The sequence below is a fragment of the Marmota marmota genome, unplaced genomic scaffold (assembly GCF_001458135.2).
Source record: "Marmota marmota marmota unplaced genomic scaffold, marMar, whole genome shotgun sequence".
Taxonomy (NCBI): domain Eukaryota; kingdom Metazoa; phylum Chordata; class Mammalia; order Rodentia; family Sciuridae; genus Marmota; species Marmota marmota.
This window is the reverse complement of record NW_026000283.1, coordinates 7,270,073-7,292,643: the sequence shown is the minus strand read 5'-3', so window position 1 is coordinate 7,292,643 and position 22,571 is coordinate 7,270,073. Positions and strand designations below refer to the sequence as shown.

At 37.7% G+C, this 22,571-nt stretch overlaps 1 protein-coding gene across 3 annotated transcripts in view; it reads left to right on the top strand.

The window, feature by feature from the left end:
• Gria3 (glutamate ionotropic receptor AMPA type subunit 3) overlaps positions 1–22,571 on the top strand; it is a 269,270-nt gene that overhangs the window by 135,079 nt on the left and 111,620 nt on the right. The gene's annotated exons all lie outside the window — the stretch shown is intronic.

The following is a 22,571-nucleotide window of genomic DNA, read 5'->3' as shown; positions in this document are numbered from 1 at the left end:
AGGCCAAGTCAGGAAAATAAGCTTTAGGGAAGAGGAACTTAATAGCTTCCTGGAGAGCTTGAAAAATATGCCCCATCTCCGCTTTGGATGGGTCTAGTCACCAGGAGGTCTGAGCCCTGGGCCTACCTTCTACCCTGCCTTGCCCTGTCACAGAAGATTTATGTACTTCACAGGGAGTGGGACATGCTGTGGGGGATGCTTGAATTCATCAGGTTCTAGGTTTATTTTGGGATATGGTCTTGCATGGACTCCAGGGGATACACAAGTCAGGCCAAGGTATACCTTGTTTTAGGTCTTTTTAACATTTATAATATGGTTTGTGGCCCTCCACTTGTACTTCTCCTGTGGACTCCCAAAATGTTAGAGGTGAGCCTGCTCCTATTTACCCATATCTCTCATGGCCTAAAAACATAAATACCCCTTTCAAAATATCATGTTTATTCCTGGGGAGTAGGTTTCGCTTAACTTTCTAATCTTATTCAGAGTAAATATAACTTTTCTAATCACCCACAGTGGTATTTGTTATTGAGGCAGGGTAGAGGAAGATACTCTCTCACAGAAATGGAATCTTTTCCCATCTAATTTAAATGTTATTGAGAGTTGATCAACTATCTGGTATAACTGGGATAGAGAGTAATGTTTCCTTTGGAAGATTTATCCTATTTTTCTGATCTTTCAGGAGTGATTACAGACTACTCCCAGGAAATCTTCCTGATACCCATCTTTTGCTTTATTCCATGGACATTGCCTTTCACATTACCCAAAATATGAAAAAGAAGATAATCACAGGGCATGGTTAGGATAATTATAGGTCTGGAGAGGGATAGAGAAGTAAATTACTCAAATTTCTCCTCTTCTTTTCCATGCCAACAGCACCACAGACCCTGAAGCCCTATGTCTAGTCAGATTCTTTTCAACACTAGAGATCTAAAGAAAGATTCTTTATTCTTAGAACTTCAAGGTTCTTCTAGAGGAATGGCTATAACCTGAGAGTTAAATATTCTTCTACCATCACATATAAGTCATTCTATACTTCACACTTAACTCTGTGTCCTTCATGACATTCAAATTATACAGTGGGCTGGGAACTAGACCAGAGACAGTACAGCTACACTGAAGCCATCTTTTACCAAAATGGGATGCCATTTCTTTACCAGCCTGTGACGACCAGTAGCATTTATGCTTCTTTACAACCAGTCCTATTTTATGTTTCTTTTTCTGGGGGTCAGTGGGGGAAAGCACAGCTATACCTGTCAGGCATTGCCAGTTACTGGTAGACTGGGTAGGAAGTCTTTCAGAATCTTCTAAAGACAGGTAGAAGATTTGGCAGATGTTACTTGGATTTCAAAGGGAAATTTCAAGTCATGTTTCTGTAATGGAAACAAGGGCAGTACAGAATGAGAATTCTTGGAGTGGATGAGTAACTGCCTAACTGCATAAGAAATCATTGTATATTCAGGAGGTAACTCATGAAGAAGAAAGGCAAAGGGGATTGAACTTCTAGAGTGGACATCAAAATTTACATGAAAAAAAAAAACTCACACAAGGACTTAAATGCATAGTGCTATATTAGTCACTATTGAGAAAAAACAAAGTTCTTTCTATTTTTTAATTTGTAATAGCCTTTGGCAATGTTAATTGAGTTGGAGAGAAGCTTCTTAAATAAAAATAATATAACAAAGATTAGAAAAATAATTGTAGTAGAATAAGAGGAATTAGAAAAGCATACAGCTTATTTTTGCATACGATTAAATTAATCACAAAATTTAAGGTTGAGGTGTTTCTTGTACCTATAATGTCTCTCCATCTTCTCCTAAGCCAATATGTAAAAGATACCTCATTCCTCTTTGCTTTCTTTGCTTCCCAATCTCCTATGGACAAGCTTTCAGGTACAAATCAATTCAGAGCCTAATACACCTATTGCTCTTCTTTTGTCTGAGTGTCATACTAGGTTGTTCCCTTTCTTTCCCCACCTTTGACTATTCTAGGCTACTCTCTATAAGTTGGCTATCTCATTTACTCTTTTCAGGAACCTTTTTTGTTACCTGCCAATCATGGTGTCCAGTGATCTATATTTGTTAACCTAATGACATGGTGATTTGATGCAATTTGCTTAACATTATTGGACTACCTGAATAAATATTCTGAAGCACAAATGCCCCCTAAAACTACATAACAGTATTGTCAAAGCAAAACCTATGTTTGGATTTCCTAAAGATGCTCTCTGTAAACATGGCTTCTCTCAAGTCCAACCTAATGTTCTCTAGGCCTAAAGTGAATTGGACTCTGTACTTGCACTGTAGGTGACCTGGATACTCACTGGCAACCTTAAATAAACTTGTTCCCTAAAGTGCAGATATTTATCCTAGGAGTTAGCAGATGTCTGTATTCTATATTTAGGGATTTTTATCTTTGGCTTATTAAAAAAGATGGCCTGATTCTCTGGTCATACTTCACACTAGACTGGCTAGACTAGCTTTGTGAATATTTAGAAGCAAATCCCCTCTGGGAAAATAAAGAGAAAAAACTCATTCATGATCATTACTTTGAAACAGCAAGAATTTTATTTATCTCAGATGATAGAAGCTTTGGTCTCAAAAAGGAAATGTTCCTACTCAACCAACAGTTCCTCTTCACATCTTTAAAAACTTGTTGCTTCATTGTTTGCCTGAAAATTTCCTGTGAGCTTTGGAGATTTGTTTTAAAAATCAACACAAATTCAAATTAATTTCCATTAGGGCACTTCAGGGTTCCCTATGAGAACTTTTAAGGATTGAGAATCCCTGGGATGACTAAAAATACCCTGGGGTTTTAAGAAAGAGAGTATAGATGCCTTGAGCCAGTAGACCTGTGTTTTTGACCCAAGTTATATGATTTCAGATAGTCAGTATCTCTGCATCTCTATTTCATAAGCCTTAAAATGAATGTGCTGAATATGATGGTCCCTTTCAGTTCAAACAGGCCGTTATTCCCAGAGCTGTGAAAAGGGAGGTAGAAAATTCAATTCAAGAAATATTGAGGGGCTAGGGATATAGCTCAGTGGTAGAGCATGTGCTTAGCATATGTAAGGTCATGGGTGCAATCCCCAGCACTGCCAAAAAAAAAAAAAAGAAACGGGAAAATAAAAATTATTGATGGAATCCTGACCCATTTTACTGGGAAAATGGTGGGGGAAAAGAACATGTCTTCCCTACTAAAGAAGCTTACAACCTAGTAGGGGATAAAGCAGCACGATAATTCTGGAAGGCAGAATATGATAAGTATCAAAAAAGTGTGCGAATTAACTTTCCTGCTTTCTCAGATTGCCAGGCTAGTGACCATCATTAAATGTATTTTGCTGACTGAGACTCTTAAAAGACTCAACATCAGTGAGCTTTACTGAGACTGGGAGACAGAGATGATGGGGAGATTGAAATAATATGCCCTATGGCCAGGACACAACCAGGAATTTTATCACTTACCTCTATCCCTAGAGTACAGAAAAACAAATGCCCCTTCCCTCACCAAATGAGTTTCTAGATGATCAAAGCTATACCACAAATGTATGTATAAATATCATATCCACCCTTTTGGAAAATGCTTAAGGAAAATCCCCATTAATTATGGGTTTCTGATAGCTAGATTCAGATTAACTGAGATTTGTTTGTCCATCATAAGTCTATCATAAGTTCCTCATTATATCCATATCAACTAATACACTCTTACTTATATGTCCTTTGCGTTCAGCAACATATAGTAGATTACAGTAAAAATCTATTAAATTAAGTCCTTCTCCTACACCTCTTAACATCAGGATTTTAATATTAAGGCTTATATTTTATGCCAAAGTTATAAACATTATATTACAAAATTATAAAATTATGAATCAATTTAAGTGGAACAATAAAATTAACTGCCTTTAGCTAATTCCATCATGTAAGTCAAGTAAGATCTCAGATTCATTCATTTTAAAAAAATGGAAAGAAAGAAAACATTGCCAAATATTGCTATTTTATCTCTCTACAAGCAATGCATATATACTTTAGTTTGCATAGAAGGAAATCACCTTGATACAACTTTCTATGGGTGGCTTACCCTGTGAACACCCCAGTTAAGCCTTTGCAGGCACTGAAAAGTTGACAAAGTCCTATGGGTTAGAATTAGTGGCTTATAAAAATTAAGAATTCTTTAAATCACCATTCAGATTTATCAAGAAATTTTCCTAGATTAAGAGCAATGAAAATATAGCAATTAATTGCTTTGTCATACAGCTGTATGATTATAAGAGTCCTATCCTAGGTTCTAACAGATGTTATAACAGACAGTTTCATGAGGGCTGCAAGAACCACCAATTACAACAGCAACTTAAAAGCTTGTTATTGTTCAAGCTCACATTGCCGCAGGACCTTAATGTTTAAAATGATTTCGACCTATGGGTTCCCCTACAGAAAAACTCTATGAGAATACAAAATAAAAGCAAAATTTAAAAATATATATATAAGTGGACTCAACTTCTTTACCACACTAGAACTGAAGGGTAAAGTCCATTGATAAATCCATGCAAAGGTCTAAATTTTGATAAGACTGAATATGGGAAATAACCCTGGACCACTTTGATGGCACTGTTATCAGCCAACCACCTGGCCCTTCCAATCAAATTGATCCCATCAATTGGTTCAGCTTTTCTTCAGTCCAGATATGACAGGCTTAAACTTTCTTTGCCCAAAGTTCATGATAAGTTGAAAAGTGAGAGGCACCATTCAATGGGTCAGGGCCAGGGTTTGAGGAGGTAATTACAATTAGTGTCATGTCACTCAGGGTAGAGTTTAAGTGGAAGAAATTCATAGGCAGACACCATCATTCTATCTCCAACTGATTTTTAAAAATATTTTATTTGTAAATGGACACAATATCTTTATTTTATTTATTTTTATGTGGTGCTGAGGGTCGAATACAGTGCCTCACACATGCCAATCAGGTACTCTACCACTGAGCTACAGCCCCAGGACCTGCTCCAACTGATTCTTAAACATAGCTATCAAATATCCTCCCAAATATGCACATTCTACCACTATTCTACTCTGAAAATATAGCAACTGGGCAAGTATCTTATGAATCCCATTCTAGGCCAAAGACTAGAAATCTGGCCGAGTTCTTCTTCAAGATCAATGTGTGACCTTGTATAGTCACCTCACCTTTCATCATCTTAGCAACTTTACCCAGAAAATATTTTAAAAATCCTTTCATACCTTACTAGATGTTAGCATGAATCAGACAATTTGTCAAAGGCATTCTAAGATCCTCAGAGAGGGAAAGTCTACCAATACTAGGCTGGAATCACAATACCTCATTTCTTTAGGAAGAAAAAAAATGAATGAGGAAAAGAACATGTGTGGTCACTGAACCTGACAACTCAGAAAGAATTGAAGCTCTTTCTATAACCTGAGGCAGGTCTGAAGAGAGGGGGGACTAACCTGGCAGAGGTAGAGAAGAGTTCAGTGAAGCACCTTCACCCAACCTGTGAAAGAGCGTAGGAATGCTCCCAGGACATAAGAAGCCTTCCTGCTTGTCTTTGACAGTAAGATGCTTCTGTGTCATGGTCATCATAAAGGTTTAGGAGTGTGGGTGCCACCAAGAGAGTGGCAAGTGATTTGACTTCATAATGGTTTTGTAGACTGAACATGTCTATAGTGGGGTTAACTGGTCATCAAAAAGGGTATTGTAGTGCTTGCCTCACATGCACAAGGCCCTGGGTTCGATCCCCAGCACCACAAAAAAAGGTACCATATTCAAACGTAAGTGGTTTAGCTTAAATTATTTTATGCATTTAATTATATCTATAGTGGAACACCTAGGTCTAAATACCTGGACTATTTTTGAGGATCAGGGCAGGAATGGTTGGGTCTCTTTCAAAGTTTAGCATTGGCAAAAAATTGGCCTGCCAATTTTAAGAATGGGGACACACAAAAAGGATAAGTAGGGAACTGATTTGCAAATAAGAATTTGGAGGTGACATTAATAGCCACACACCCTTTCAGAGGCAAATAAGATAAAATAACCAAAAGAGAATACAACTGCAGTAATAACTGTGTCTTGGATTAAGAAAAGAGATCCAGGGACATTGAAGCACTGCAGTAGGCAGTCAAAGAGGGTACTATAGAAAGCTTCTTAGTGGCTACTTTTGAGTACCTTGCTATCACTGCTATCTCTTCAACAACTCTGAGAGTCCTTTGCACTTTTTTTGACCTATTTTCAGACTACTGCTGGTGCTTAACTTGAGCACCTTCTACTCAATAAATTGCTCCTCCTTCTCTCTTCCCTAACCAATATAAAATCAATTATTGCTTGACAGACTGTTTTCTTGCCATTTTCCCAAAGGTGCAAAGGAAAGAAACATGTATTATTTTTACACACATTAACTTAATTTCAGTCTCTCCCACTCAAGCACAGCACAATGATTCAAACTCTGACCCAAACCACTTTGCCATTTGGTGTCCATGGCAACCACCACCAAGCTACTCTGGAACAGCTACAGGGAGTAGCAGGAAAGTGTACCTCCCAACAGAGCCATTAGCTTTTCTGCATTGGCCACATCAATAACAAGTGGCAGCAGGCCCATCTCTGAATCCTCAGGCATTTTCATTCATCAGAGAAAGAATGTTGTTCAATTCTCCTTTCCAAAGACTGAGAGTTAGGTGTTGGATACTCCTCACACCCAATTTATTGAACAGAACACCAAGTGTGCATTACTGGAATTAAATATGACAGTTTTTACTTGAGTAAACTTCATGATGGAATGCTTCCCCAGTGACTCCATTTGCTAAGCTAAAGCCAATGAGCCCTCCCAAAAGACAATACACATGAAATCCTACCCTCTTTCACTGATTGGTCCTTACTACTAAATGACCTGCAAATCATATCCATGTCAAGAATTCATGCATGATATTCTTCTGCCTTCAAGTATATTTTTTAAAGAAAAAGCAATATTAATAGTGTTACAGGTCCTGAAATATTTGTGAATCAATAGGAAATGGTATGGTTTCTCCAAATATGGAGAAAAACAATTCAACCTGCAAACTTCCACATGAGTTCCATATTATTTGTGTTGCTCAGAGCTTACTTGAAAAGTTGTGAGATGGCAGTGAGTTTCCCTTTACTGTATTCCAGAGGAAGAGACAGTTGGTTCATTGGAATGGTTCTGTCTTCCATCCCATTACAACAGAGCCCAACATATTCAACAGAAACTCTTGGCATAAAGAGGTCCAGCTCAGACTCAGTTCTTCATGGTAAATGAAAGGACCTATTATTCAAGTGTCCTCTTCATAGAATCTATATAGTAGGAATAATATGTGAAGTGGGAGAAACCAGTGAACAGCTTTATCTTCTTAACTTCATGATAAAAAGGAACCAGAAGGCCATTATGCACAATCCTTTCCAGTAGAACTGCTGAAAAGTAAAGAGATGTTTTCAAGCTCTTATTGAAAGCAAGCAACATTCGTATTCATGCTGCCTATCTTTGGATAGGAACTATTAATAAGTTTAAAGAAAAAGAAAAAAGGCAAATAAGACTTGGTTTCAACCCTCAAAGAGCTCATGGTTTAGTAGGGAAGTATCCTAATAAACAGATGATCATGGTCTAGAGTAATAAGTGCATTGAACACAAAAGAAAATGCATAACTCAGAGCCTGATTCAGAGATCCAAGAGGACTTTCTCCTTGTGATTCATTGTACTGAGTCCACAAGAACCCACCAAAATTCATCTGGTTTGGTTGAAGGAGATAGGAATTGATATTGCCTATGAATGACAATTACCACTTACTTGTGAGTGTGAATGTTGATAAGCAGCATCACATGGGAAATTGACACTGTTTCATAACAGAATGGTAGAAACCCAATGCCAATAAGAAAATGGGCTATACTGGCCAGAACCCAATTTGACCTGTCATTATAACCTTCAAGAGTATCATTTCCCATCCTTCTTCCCTGTTTCTGGAGTCTTCTTCCTTCTCATTGTCCATAAACATTTCTTGACTATCTGCCTGTAGGAAATTTTATATATATATATATCTGAGGCCGTGTCCTTGAGGATTGATAGGGTATTTGTGATGGCAGGACACGTGTCTAAGTTGGGGAAGTAATTACTAGGCCGGGGGAAAGGTGAAAGGTAGAGGCCATATAGGGATGCATGGGAAGAAATGATCACTAAAAAGCTGAACTGGAACACAGGATTCATGAGAGCAGGGTTTTTTTGGGTTTTGTTCACTGCCATGTTCACAGCATCTAAATTGTCTTGGAACTTTTATAAGTATTCAAAAATATTTGTTAAATAATTAATCTTTTTTAACTTTTAAAAGGAGGAATTCCTAATATTTATCATATGGAGAATAATTCCCAGTCCTATGTGGATTGCACATTGGAGCTTTTACCCGTAGTGTGCAATAGGCACTCCCCAGGGAGACAAAGAAATGGCTACTCAGCCTATGACTTAAACCTTTACAAAATCCTAGCAAAGAATTTTGTGTTCTCTGCTTATCCCTGTCACAGATGGGCATTTCCCAGTGATAAAGGGTAATGTGGATCCAGGGCTTTTTCTTTATTTGCTCATTATGACCTCAAGCTCTTTTCAGCAAAGTCACAGCCCTTAGATTGCAACGCCATTGTGGGAAATACAAATCCCATTATTTGCTTGACTCGTCTAACAAGGCAGAACACAGATTCTGATTTAAAAGTAAGCTCCTTTAATGAGTTTTGGTTAGGGTTGAAGGATAAACAGTTGTGATTATTGTCAGTAGGCATAGGTTGTAAATCTCTGGTTTAGATGCTTATATTCCATTAAAGGGGATTCAAACGAGCATCAGAAAACAATTCTGTTTAAAAAGTGGAATCAGAAAAGCAGTTTCAAATGTACTCATTTTGTGCATCTCTAAATGGTCAGTCTTGGTCTTCCAAAGTATTGTACTAGGTTATGAATTTTTTGCTTATTTTATTTTTACCATTCTATAAATTCTTTCATATTACTTTTGGCTTCCAGGGCTTGGGAATATATAGTTGATTAGAATGTATCAGAACACTAAAGGAAAGCCCAAGCATTCACATAAAAAATCAGTGGGAACAAAAAATCAGTGTCCTGCTCTCACTGTGGCTTACTCTCACCTCATGGTACCACACAGTGCTGTGCCAGCATGTAATTTCCAGTTAAAGATTTATATTAACATGCATGGAAAAGGATCTGGTTTCATAATAAAAATGCTAAATTTGTATATTCTCTGGCTTCCTCTCAAAGCCCACAGGGCCAAAATTATTTTCAACTCTATGGATGCACCTCCAAAGGAATTAAAATGTCATATGCCACCACACAGAAATGGTGTTGAGCATATTACCCATTCTGATCCTTTCATCTTTCGAGTGGTTCAGAAGACAACATGTTTATGGCAGAGCCTAAGGAAAAAGTTTAAAAGGCCACACCTAGAGTAGATGTATAGTCTAAAAACCTATCATTAGGAAGCTTTCTAGTAAAGAAAGAATAAATACTGCCTTGTAGAGCTTTCCATATTTTTCATAAAATTTTTTCACGAAGTACCTCCTCTGACACTCTGAGGGGGGTGGGAATAATAGTGTTTTTTCATTACATAGATTTTAAATAGATATGTTAACTAACCTACCTAAGATCATATGATGAAGAGTGCTGAATTCTAATCCTTATTTTCTAAAGAGCTAGACCCCATTTTATGTACCACATGTAAATTTGTCAAGTCAGCAATGGAGCTCTTGTTATACAACATTAATTATGTTCTGCCCCAGTCAGCTATCCCACTTTTCAAAGGTGTGGCTAATAACCTCTACTTTGGGCCTGGGCATTTCTCCTTTCCCCTTCCCAACTCTGTTTCCTGAAAGAACAATTAAGATTCATCTGGGACTAATTATAACCATTCTTGAATTTGAACTTGTAGCCATTATTCAATCGAGGTCACCTATTTTAAATTAACTTGCCTGGTCAGAACACAGGTTTGGTTATCTTCAGAGCACAGTGCAGAGAGGCACTGGCTCACTCAGACTTTTAATTAACTAGCTAAATAACCCACACTGTGACAAGCTGCCTATGATTTGATGGAGTCATTCATTTGCATTCAGACAAGGATCAAAATACATTGTCAGAACTTCAGGGACTGAGTCCTAGAAACCTTCACACAGTCTCTTGTTCAAGGCTGTGAGCCACTTCCCTTTGGTTCCCTCTAATTATTTTTCCTGTGCTTTTGTTCTGATTATCCAACATTCATCACAAGTGCAGCTTGTGATTAAACAATGACAACTCATGTCATATGCTGATAGGGAATTGGAAATTGGAGTCATGATCATATGAACCATGCACAAAGTTTTGTGAAATAATTAGGGGAAACCAAAGGGAGATTCCCAGGATGCCCAGCAATAAAGGAGAATTTCCAAAGATTCAAGCCACAACTGCTCTCCACTTATGTAATAATACATAATAATGGTAGGTACTCCATCTTCATTGAATTGAATTCATGGTTGGAGCTGGTAATCCCACAATAATGACAGTTCTTATCATCACTTATATTATTATTATTATTATTATTATTATTATTATTATTGCTAACACTTAATGACTGGGCTTTTGAGTCAATCAAATCTGATTTTGACTTCAGGCTTCATCACTTTCTGCCTGTGAAGCCTAAGTAAAGTTACCAAACTTCTCTGTGCCTCAATTCCTTAACCTGTAAGATAAAAATTAATAATGGGGCCTTCCTTACAAGGTTGTGGTGAGCCAGGTGCAGTGGCACACACCTGTAATCCCAGTGGCTCTAGAGGCTGAGGCAGGAGGATCATGAGTTGAAAGCCAGCCTCAGCAAAAGCAAGGTGCTAAGCAATTCAGTGAGACCCTGTCTCTAAATAAAATACAAAATAGGGTTGGGGATGTGGTTCAGTGGTTGAGTGCCCCTGAAGTCAATCTCTGGTACCTGCTCCCCCCCAAAAAAAAGGAGGTGGGGAGGCTTCAATGAAATAAAGCTCATTTTAAAAAATTATTTAATGCAGTGCCTCATATACAATAGAATTCAATAAATGTTAGCTTATGCTGGTCTTCTGCTATACTCCAACACCAGGACCCTGTGAAGGGCATCTTCACATATGGGATCCTGTTTTCCTTTCTCCTTGGCAGCAACAGTTACCTTCATCATTCAAGAGCCAGTCTACAAGATTCCCCCTTCTTCTCCAGATGAAAGCATTCCCCAGTTCATCCTCCTACATCTGACCTGTTCAGTGCTCACCCCTTTAATATACTTTTATTTATTTTATATTATTTTAAAAGGCACCATCTTGTAATGTTTCCTATGAAATCTGGACTTTTCTCTAGGGTATACTATCCCATAAGCCTTGCAGGATAGAAGCATTTATTGAGCTTTACCTCGGTGGCACCTACTGGGACTATACATGCTGTGGTGTACACAGGATGAGTCAAGAAATAGGAATTAGAGAAAGGAAAGAAGCATTGATTACATCCCTTATGTTGCAGGCCTTACATTAACCCTAATAGTAGATTATGTCTACTTTAAAATATGGAAACTGGGGTTTGGACAAGTAAAATGACTTGTCTGAGTTCATCTCAGCTAGGAGGGGCTGATCAGTCTGACACCAGAGTCTCTTTCAACACCATTAAGCTTTACTGCCCAATTCATGGTTTTGATTTGTTTTATCAATTGCAGTGATACATATCAAGGCAATATATAAACTGTCAAGTGCTATATATGTGACATAAAGATTATTGAGTATAGCAAATGCCATTGATGAACCACCCATATCCCCTTAGCACTAGCTTTTTCTGTACATGCCAATGGCATCCTATTATAAACTTGTTCTTTTCCACTTAAAGACTTCATCTCATTGTGAAGGTAAGACAAGTCAGAAGTGTAGTGGGAGAATTCCTGACAGCAGCTATCAGCCAAGGGGAAATGGCAGCTGAGAGTCAAATATCCCAGTTTTCTGGCCCTTCAAGTTGGTGTGTTTCACCACTTTCAGAGGTCTCCAGAGCTAATCTGCTCATTAACGTACCTGAATTGGCTTCTTGCCCTTGCCTCATTCTTCACTCTCGTACCAGTGCTTCCTGGAATCACTTCCACTTAAACTACTGGTCCTCCAATCTTTGTCTCAGGATCTGTGTCTGAATAAGCCCTGCTTTAAACAATACTCTTCAGGAAATTCCTCCTTTGGCTCCTTTCCCAGGAGTCTGGGTGAGTATCTCCATGTGACCCCTGCCTGGCTAGGAATTCTCAGGTGAACTCCCTAAGGGAGCACGCTATATATGCTCAATGTCCCTTTTCCTTTTATTTATTTATTTTGGGGGCATACTGGGAATTGAACCCAGAAGTGCTTAACCACTGAGCCACATCCCCAGCCCTTTTTTATATTTTATTTAGACACGGGGTCTTGCTGAGTTGCTTAAGGTCTCACTAAGTTGCTGAGGCTGGCTCTGAACACATGATCCTCCTGCCTCAGTCTCCCAAGCCACTGGGATTACAGGTGTGCACCACCATACCCAGCTCAATGTCTTTCTTCCTAGCCCCTTTCATGAGGATCCCATCATTGAGGGTCCTTCTTTTAACTTTTCAAAGTACATGTATTATGAGATGGAAATATTGTTCTTAAATTTTGATGTGCATCAGAATCACTTTAGATGACATGTTAAAATGCAGACTTCATAGCCCTAACTCAGACGTGTGAATTAGACTTTGAAAGGAGCTCGGTGCTTGCACTCTCATAGATTCCTCCAGAAGATTTATACAGTGAATACCTTGAGAAATACTGCACCAAGACATTCTTGTAGCCCAGGCCTCCAGGGGGTGTGGGTTGTGTTCCCTAGTATTCTCTCTTGAGAGCCGCGCACCCTGGTGGCGGCCGCTCCATGCTCTATCCCCAAGGCCTCTCGGGATTCAAGTAACAAAGCCAGGAATAGCCATGCCTCCCTGTTCCCAAGATGGAGTATGCAGAAAGCCAATGTCCATTTGTTACTGTCAGAGTGGAGCAGCTCAAGACACCTGGTCAGCGTTCTGCAATGCAGAGCAGAGATCCATCTTACTGCCAAATTTTTGCTGTCACTTCTCTCACTACCCATTCCTGATTCCTAATTTCCCAGGTGATGGAAACACTGTAATGACTACACATACCCAGTTAGGTTATGGTCTGTGCTCCTTTGTCTCTAGCTGGGAACCCACACACACACTTCCTTCCCAACCACAGTTGCTGTGTGGTTTGAAGTCAAAATTCTAATCAATGCAGGGGACAGGAAAGGAAGGGTCAATACAAGAAGGCAATGTGTGTTACTTTGTTGTTGGTTTACCCCCCCCCCCAGCTTCTTGTCATTTTGCACTCTCAACTCAAATGCTAGAGCTCCAAGTGCAAATCTCAGCTTCCTTCCTCCATCTCCAACCCAGTACTGTCCTAACTAATAGCCCAATACTGCTCTGCACTCAAGCACTAATACCTGTCCATGTTCTTCATCCCATAGCAACAGGAAAACTCTATTTTGAGGGGCCTGGGAGACAAGAAATCATAGAAGGCTTTATGGAGAAGGCTGCATATGAGCTAAGCCTTGAAGGATATATGTGATTTTGCTGGGAGAAATGAAAGGAGGTGGCACTACAAAAAGGAAAAAGAAAAGAAAGCATAATTATGGGAAGCATTGGGCACTGTCTTAAGAACTATAGATACATTGTTTCATTATTCCTCATTGCAATTCTATGAAGTAGATACTAATGATAGATCCATTTGCATATAAGGGTACTGAAACCCAATTAATTTAAGCAGGGAAACTCTAACCTAGGCAGTCTAGTATATACTCTTGCCCACCCTAGTCTATTGCCTCTCAACTATTGTTTCCTATTTTCCAGGTGGAAAACTGAGATTGAGAGGTTGCCTAAGTTTACAAAGCTCATAACTGGAAAAGCCAGGATGTCCTGCCTTTAGCAGATTCCATTCTCTTTACTATCTAGCCATTTATAGCCCCTCTAACTGAACTTCTCTCATAGATCATTTCAGTCACAATTTCTTATGGACTCATCCCTGGCTGCCATCACACCAAATGCTTATAGTTGCTCTGAATAAAAATCTCTCCTCTAGTGTGTAAGCACTGTAAAACAGCAAGGCTCTCCTGAAATCAAGAGAAATAGCCCTCCAAAATACATCTCTCTTCATTTTCAAAATAGCATTCTATTTAAGTTACCTGTTTGTCAGGTTCCCACTTATAAAAGCCACAGGAAAAATTCTTCAGATCTTTAGTTGGAGACAAAGTACTTTTTATCTATAGCAGGTTATAAGTTAATCATTGTCTCCTCAGTTGTACTTTGTACATATTTCAGCTCTCCCACTTCTCCCAGTAGGTTGTAATTGACTTGTTAACTTGACTATCTTTTCCACTCAATGGTGAGTTCCTCCAGGCTAGAGACCAGGTTTTTGTGACCTCTGTCTCCCCCGGGGTCTATTCCCCAAATTGGCATAGAGCAGGCACTCAATAAATGTTCATGAAAAGAAGAGAAGAATGAAATGTGGTTAATAAAGGCAGCCCTTCTATCCACTGGGACTTCAACCCACATTCTTTCTGATTCCCCTGGTATGCTAGAAAACTGTACCTTGGCAAAACAAAAAAATACCTTGATTTATAGTATTGGTGTTAATATTCCCAACATTGCTGATTTAAAACTACCAATGGTTTAATAACTGGCTCACAAAAATCCTGAGTAACAATCAGCTTTCAGGATCCCTCTGTGTTTGGATGAACGTCAATAATTCTGCCTAGGGTGCTTGAACTGTTTGCATATCAATATGATCACAAAGGTGCATGAGTTGGCATGGGTGGCAGGAATAATGCCACGTCCAAATAGCAAGAGTAAAAGACCAAACCAAACATTTACAAATTAGGAGAAATCTATGTTTTGCTTCCCTTGAACTAAGCCTTTGTCATTTGTAATCCATTTGTGAATTGAGATCCACTAAATGAAATGGCTCCCAGAAGAACAAGAAACCTGCCAAGTAAGCAATTTTCCAGAAAAATCAAAGGCCCAAAAAACACATTGGACTTCTGAAAGAGATTAACCTTCATTTGAAAATATAAACATGATCACTCACTTCAGCAATAAAAAACTATTCTACTGATTAGTGTGTCAGATGCTGGAAACATTGCACAAATAAAAAATGCATTCACAGACGCACAGTTAGGGACTTCAGAAGGAGACCATCTTATCTTTTCTTCCCCCACAAGTTTCTTTCTCTCACTCCCTGCATGGAGGTTTAGTGATTCCAAGCTGGCCCTGGGTCTCTAAGGGTCTCTAGTACTCTACCCTACCATTTCTGCTTCAGTTTTGCACACAGTAATGGAACTAATAAATAAATGGCAGGAATTAAATCTAGAACCATCTGACTTCAAGGTTCATGGCTCCTTCTTGTATATCACCTTTAATAAATACCTATTTGCTTGAAGCTTTAAGGATACTCATATCACATCTATAAAGAATTTTGGACCCTTAAAATTTTAAACACTGTAAGATGTCATTTTAGGTCTGATGCTAAAGTTATTGATCCTAATAAATGCCTAAAAATGAGAAGGTGTGATTCCTGGGCCAGTGAAGGAAGTCTGATTTTTGTTCCACCTATCCTCAAATGGTTGTGACTGGAAATAACACATATTTGAGTAACTTTGCAACCATATTCCAAATGTTGCCATTTCATTTTTTTAAATCCAAGCAATGAATTCACTGACACTCCCAGACCTGCTACTTAGCTCCCATCCAGTCCCATCCAGTAGGTCTTTGTCAGAAACTCACGACCACAGTGATTTGTACTTAAATAATTTGGCAAAATTTTTAAAGGAGACAAAGATGCAATTTGATAGTTAGAATAAAGTTGTAAATATTAAAACAAAAGTTGATGTGAGTATAGATATGAAATACAAAAATAGATACAAAATACAAAAATAGTTTACAGTAAATTTCATAAAAGAACCATCAAGAACACTGTCATTTAAATTGCACTGTCTAAAATAAATAGATCACTAATTTGGGGGGATAGTCAATATAAAATAGAAAGAGGCTACAGAAAGTAATATGCACTGTCATGTTGAAAATAAACTATTTTCTTTTTGCTGTGCTCATCTACACTGGACACTAATTAAAATCACCCCTACTCATCCTCTGAAAAAAAAATGTCTAGAATATTTCCAAATGTAAATAGCATGCTATGAAAGATCTTCTAGATGAAGTACTCCAAGAAAAGGCAAGGTGTTCAGAAATGCATTATAGCTGGATATAGCAATATTTTGTGAGAAGTTGGCTGGTGTTTAAGTATTTATAATAGACCCCATGATCAAGAACTCTGGCTGATCAAAGCAGCAGGGCTTCCTGGTTGAGGCAGTACATGAAAAATGCCTTATGAAATGGCTTCGTAAGCCTCCATGTTTGTTATTTGTACCCAGACTTGAGCATCATTTGCTACCTCCCAAACTCTGACATCATTTTGCTCCCTTAAAGTCTCAAGAACCTTTGGAAGTGGATGGGATATTTTTAAGATTTAAACCATAAACTAAGACCTTTCATAAGACCTTATGAATTCCCACCACCCCTGATGGTATACAAGAGGATTTTCAGTGATAACTGGAAAAATATATTTTACTTTCATATAGTTGTATTTATGCTTTTTTCTGTGGTTTCATGACTATTTTCACCATGGATATGACTAAATTTAAAGAAGCAAGTAACTATAAAGAAAATATTAATGATAGTATTAGAGCACACAGATCATTATGTCTATGGAGTGAGATTTGAGAAATACTATTTTAGGATTAAGATAATGAAGTGTACCCAAAGACCAATATGCCTTTGAATGATCATTTGTCCTTAGGAGCAAGAATAATCTATTGCCCCTTTAACCTGCTTGTGGCCATTTATTGCCTCTTATTTGTGTAGCCCTTTGCCTCTCCTGCCATTTAATAGTAAATCTTCCACATCTTTCATTCATTTATGGGTAATACAATATTAAAGGCTGGAAAATGAAACTGTCCCCCAACTATGTTCTTGGTGAAAATACTTGCCCTTTAATATGCATATGTTAGTGCTTCATTTGATGCCTTACTCAATTGACTGCTTTCTGCACAATCTTCTCTGTAGATAATATGAGCATCGATGAGGTTCCTCAGTTATAGTACCATTTTCCTTCTTCATAAAAAGATTCACCCTTTTTCTCTCTGTCTGCACCACTCCCACCCCCACCACCATTAGGCTGATTTCAGTATGGGTGATTGGTTCTTCTGTCTCACTAATCCAGAACATTTATTCAAGTCAGATGACTGCAACATGAAGCATTGTCATTCAATCTTTGGAGAGCATGTGTGTGCAAATTGAGATTATTCAAAAATAATTGTAATGAATTTGACTTCTGATGTGCATTTACTAAACTCAAACAAGTGAGCACCTTGGAGTCTTCATTCAAGAAGATGGACACCTTTTATCATATCCAAAATTTCTTCTGGGAGGTGCAACATGTTCTAAGGCTGATTTCTGTAGCATGTCACTCATTCAACTCCCCACACAGCTGAAATTATATAGCCAGAATTAGATAGGATGCCAGAAAACAAATATCATATTTTTCAACTAAGGGAGCAGGAAAGGGAGAGGGGAGCTGAAAAGTTTCTTCTCTTTGAACAAAAACAAACAAATAAAAAAAAAACATGTGCTCTAATAGCTTTTATCTTAAAGAGAAGATATCCATGCAATAAAGGAGAAAAGCCTAGTGAATTAAAACCAGCAATCCCACATTCCCACACTTCTTTCCTAGTCCCCCAAATATTCTCAGGGTATATAAATCAAAGAGTAACAAATTGAGGTGAACATCAAGACATGTTCTGTACTCAAAGCAAGATCAATCTTTATACATAGATTCTTTTTTGGCACTGATGTAGAAAATCCAAACATGGAGATACTTAGGTCTGCAAATAACCTAATCTGCATACCAGATGGATCTAAGGGGGGGAAATACATACACACTTCTTCACACACGTATTTTTTTCTAAAATGTGAGCACAGAAAAACAGATGCTTTTTCCTCCCAAAGGATCTGTGGGCTTCTCTCAAGTAGTCTTGTGGAGCAATTTCATTTCAAATTCCTAAAATTATGAAAATGTCTAGATTAAACATTAAATTGAGAAAGGAAGGGCCTCTTACATAGAAAACCCAACTGACTATTTTATAGATTATTTTTAACTACTTAATATTATTTAGCCTTCAATTTCACAGAGAAGTGGATGAGGGGGTCAGTAAGGGAATGTCTCCCCCAAATGGGTAGACTAAGATTCATTGACTTTTTTAACAAATAATTTGATGCTATCTGCATGGTTCGGTGTGTTAGCATGCCCGAGCTTTTTCTCCTCATGAAGGAACTGCTGTTTAAGCTTCAGTGAATGAGGATTGTGGCATTTTTTTCTTTGAGATGCTATATGTGAGGATAAAAATAAATTTCCTTAAAACAATGAATTTTATCTACATTTCACACATTTCCCGTTATTACATTTATCATATCTGCCATCATAGCAAGCCATCTATCATCTCCAACAAGTCTTACAAAGGCAAAGTGAATGCAGAATATAGATTTGGGAACTTGGTATTTCTTCCTTAAATTTCACAGTCAACTGTAAAAGCAGATTTTATGCTTAAAGTTCTGAAACAACTCAGAAAGAGCTATTATAATTACTGTAAAAGCAAAGTTGAATATCCTCATGGTTACCAGAGTCATTAAATAACTGAGGGTGCAATTTATGCCTTATTCATCAATAACAGATGGAAAGAATAAAGATTTAGGTCTAACTGAACAAGAACTGCTCCTATTAACCACAGAGTTCTTTTGTGCACCATCTTACACACAATCTACCCATCCCACTCTATTTCCACAAGCTCTGTACCAAAAATTTTGAAAAGGGAAGGCCAAGAACAAAACATGACATTTTTTTTAAAGTGAGGCCTCACTTAGCTTATATCAGTAAGATCATAGCTGCCCCACATATGTAAGATTTCAAGATAACTGAAGTTTACTCTCTTTAGTACCAGGAGAACATTTCTGATGGAAACATCCCTGAAAAAAAAAATGTGTGTGTGTGTGTTTGTGTGTGTGTGTGTGTATCTCCAGATTTTTCAGCAGAAATCACTGAACATCATGAACTATAGCCTGATGATTCAGGCATTCACAACAAACATCCATGATTATATTGTAGAATCATACAATGTTTTCTGCTTTTTTTTTTTGTCCCTTCCATCTCCTTTAAGTCAGTCTGTCACTTCCTCTGCTACTAATGTGCTTCTTTCTAATATCACTCCCTGCCTCCATACACACCCTTTCTAGTTTGCAGCATTTAATTTACTGTGAACTGGAAAAACAAGATTGGTAAGAACTGTATGTTAAATAAGAGTTAAGAAAGCACTGAAAGCAAGGATGAGGAATTAATTATGGGCTTCAATGCAGCAGCTTTGTGACACCTAAATGTTCCTATCTTTAGATAACTTTCCCATCTCTTCCACTTTAAGGCTAAGTTGTAAAAGAGCTACCTCCAAATAAGTCCATTTGTTCTGAGCACACCATCTAGGAATGGATTAAAACAGGCATTCCAATAGCTTCAAGTTTTCCTGAACCTGAAAAAGCAATGACTTAGTGAATGACCCCTTCCCACATTCATACAACATCACATACTTATATAATTTACATCTCAAACACTTTAGTAGACATTATCTAGATTGAACCTAGCAACACTACTGAGAAAGGATGGACCAGATTACAGACAAGGAACTGGAGGCTCAGGAAAGTTGAGTGATTTATCCACAATCAAATGGTGAGTGAATGACAAGGTTGGGCTTCTGGGTTCTTATTCAGTACTCTTCTCACATACTATCATTCTGCATTACTCTTTTTTACCTTCCCTATGCTCAAAGGACACTAAGTTCTGCCTCTGGTGAAAGACTTACTCTTTCCTTTTGGGCTTCCTTCCTTAATTCTCCCTAAGCTTGTCATATGTCCTTAGGAATATTGCTCATTTTTTTCTGGCAGAACTCAAAACCCTCTGGTTTTATTATGTTGAGAGTTGTCAGTGAATTAAAAATTCAACAAATGTATGGTCCCAACTTGCCACCAAAAGTTAACAAATGTCACCAGCAAGGATGTTTCTCACAAGCAGACACTGAAGAATACATCCCAGAAGATACCAAACAGCTCATTTTGTGTCATGGCAGCATGAGAAATCACCTCCTCAAGACATTCATTAACCTTTCATTTCCTTCATAAATAATCAGTCAGAAATGTGGCTCATATTTTAAATTAATAGAAAACAGCTCTCTCATGCACTCTCTTTCTCTCTCACTTCTCTCCCCCTCACCATTTGAAATGATTTGAGTGCTTATAATGCAAGCATGATAAGTATGATATTCAAGAGTATTATTCCACTTCTCTGGGCCAGCTTAAACTTTGTCTCTTCCATGAGGCCCTCCCTGACCATTTCAGGCCTTACACAGCTCTTATTCCTCTTCTCCAAGAACTTAGAGCAGTTATTGGCACTTGACATTTAGCACATACAGACACACCTCTACTTATGATGGGTCATATCCTAATAAGCCCATTATCAGTTGAAAATGTTGAAATGCATTTGATACACCTGATCTATCAAATATCATAGCTTATCCCAACTTAACTTAAGCATGCTCAGAACACTTATATTAACCTAGAAGTGAGCAAAAGCCATCTAATAGAAAACCTATTTTATAACAAAGTGTTGAGTATCTCATGTAATTTGTTGAATTCTCTACTGAAAGTGGAAAACAGAATGGATATATGGGTACTCACTGGTTAACACATGGCTAACATGAGTTCAAGTATAGTTTCCACTGAATGGATATTGCTTTCACGCCATTGTAAAGTCAAAAAAATCATAATTTAAACTATTATAAGTCGGGACCCATCTGTATTTACAAACCATGTGATGTACAGTCATACTGTACAAGATTGGTTCCAGGACATCTCCTGCCCCTGCAGCTACCAAAATATGCAGATGCTCAAGTCCCTTTTATAAAATGTTCAATATTTGCATAGAACCTAGGCACATCTTCCTGTATATTTAAATCATCTCTAGATTACTTATAATACCTAATACAATGTAAATGTGATAGAAATAGATGTTCTATTTTATTTCTTAGTGAAATAAGAATAAAGTATTCTCAGTACAGATGCAATTTTTTCCAAATCAAATTATATTTGCAATTGGTGGTTGGCTGAATCTTCAGATGCAGAACACATAGATAAGGAGCCTCTGACTGTACTTCCCAGAATAGGAGTTCTAGAGGCAGAGACCTAGGTTATATTTCCAGTTTTACCACTTCCCAGCTATATGGCATTGGGCAAATTACTTAGACTCTTTGGGCTGAGATTCTTTATCTATAAAATGAGACTGTTAAATTGTTCTAGAGATTAAATACATATATAGCACCTAGTACAGTATCTGACGTGAACTAGACAATCAAATAAGGGAAATTGTATTTATGATTATCACAGCCTTACATATATAGTTCTGATTTGATACGCGTGATCTGATGGCTGCCCAAGTTGTTTTTAAAGTCTTTGACAGCAGCATCCAGAGAGGGATTTATCATGAAACTTAAGCTTAACAGCCCTGTACTTGCACAACTTCTTTCCAAGGCCTTGTTTAAAATACTGTATTCATATTTGTGTCTCATTTTTTAAAAAGAGCTCCTAAAATTGTATTTGCTTCAAGGCCAATACAGAATATCGTCCTACCTCTGGTTGTGTCTTTTAACTCTATATTATATTATTTCCCTCCCTGTTTCCACTATCTGAATCTGGTATAGTACCTTGCACATAATCAATACTCACTAAAATATATTATGAAATCCTTAATTAACCAGAACTTAGTTGTATTTTGTTACAAGGAAATATAATTATATCAAGTATGCAGTTAAAAGCTTTCAACCAATATATATGACTGGAAAATATTTAGGTGATAAAATGTACTTTGCAAACTGTAAGTTTTACTATTATTACAGTATTATTCACGACACTTATGATAAGAATAATGATTCTGATGAATGCTTTCTCAGCCTCGGCCCTAGTGACATTTTTTGGCCACATAATTCTTGGGCACTGTTCTGAGCCTTGAGGGATGCCTAACATCATCATCATCTAACACACTAGATGCTGGTAGCATACTTCCCAGTTGTGACAATCAAAAATGTCTCCAGGCATCGCCAAATATCCCCTGAGGGAAAACCCCCCTGACTGCCCTAAGGCATTTTGAGCAGCACTAAAAGCTGTACAGATGGTCACAAGTCTTTCATATTAAGGCAGAAAAAGGAAGGCAACCATTTTAAAAGTTTTCAATAAGCAAAAGCAACCTCTGTTAACCTTAAAATCCCATTAACCCCGTTCTTTGAGTGTTCTATTCCCTAAGCATTCCAGATAACAAAAAAAAAAATGTACTGTACATTCTATTTTCTAATTTGTATGCAAAGTTCAGCTCATTTTCCATCTGAACAGCTAAATACA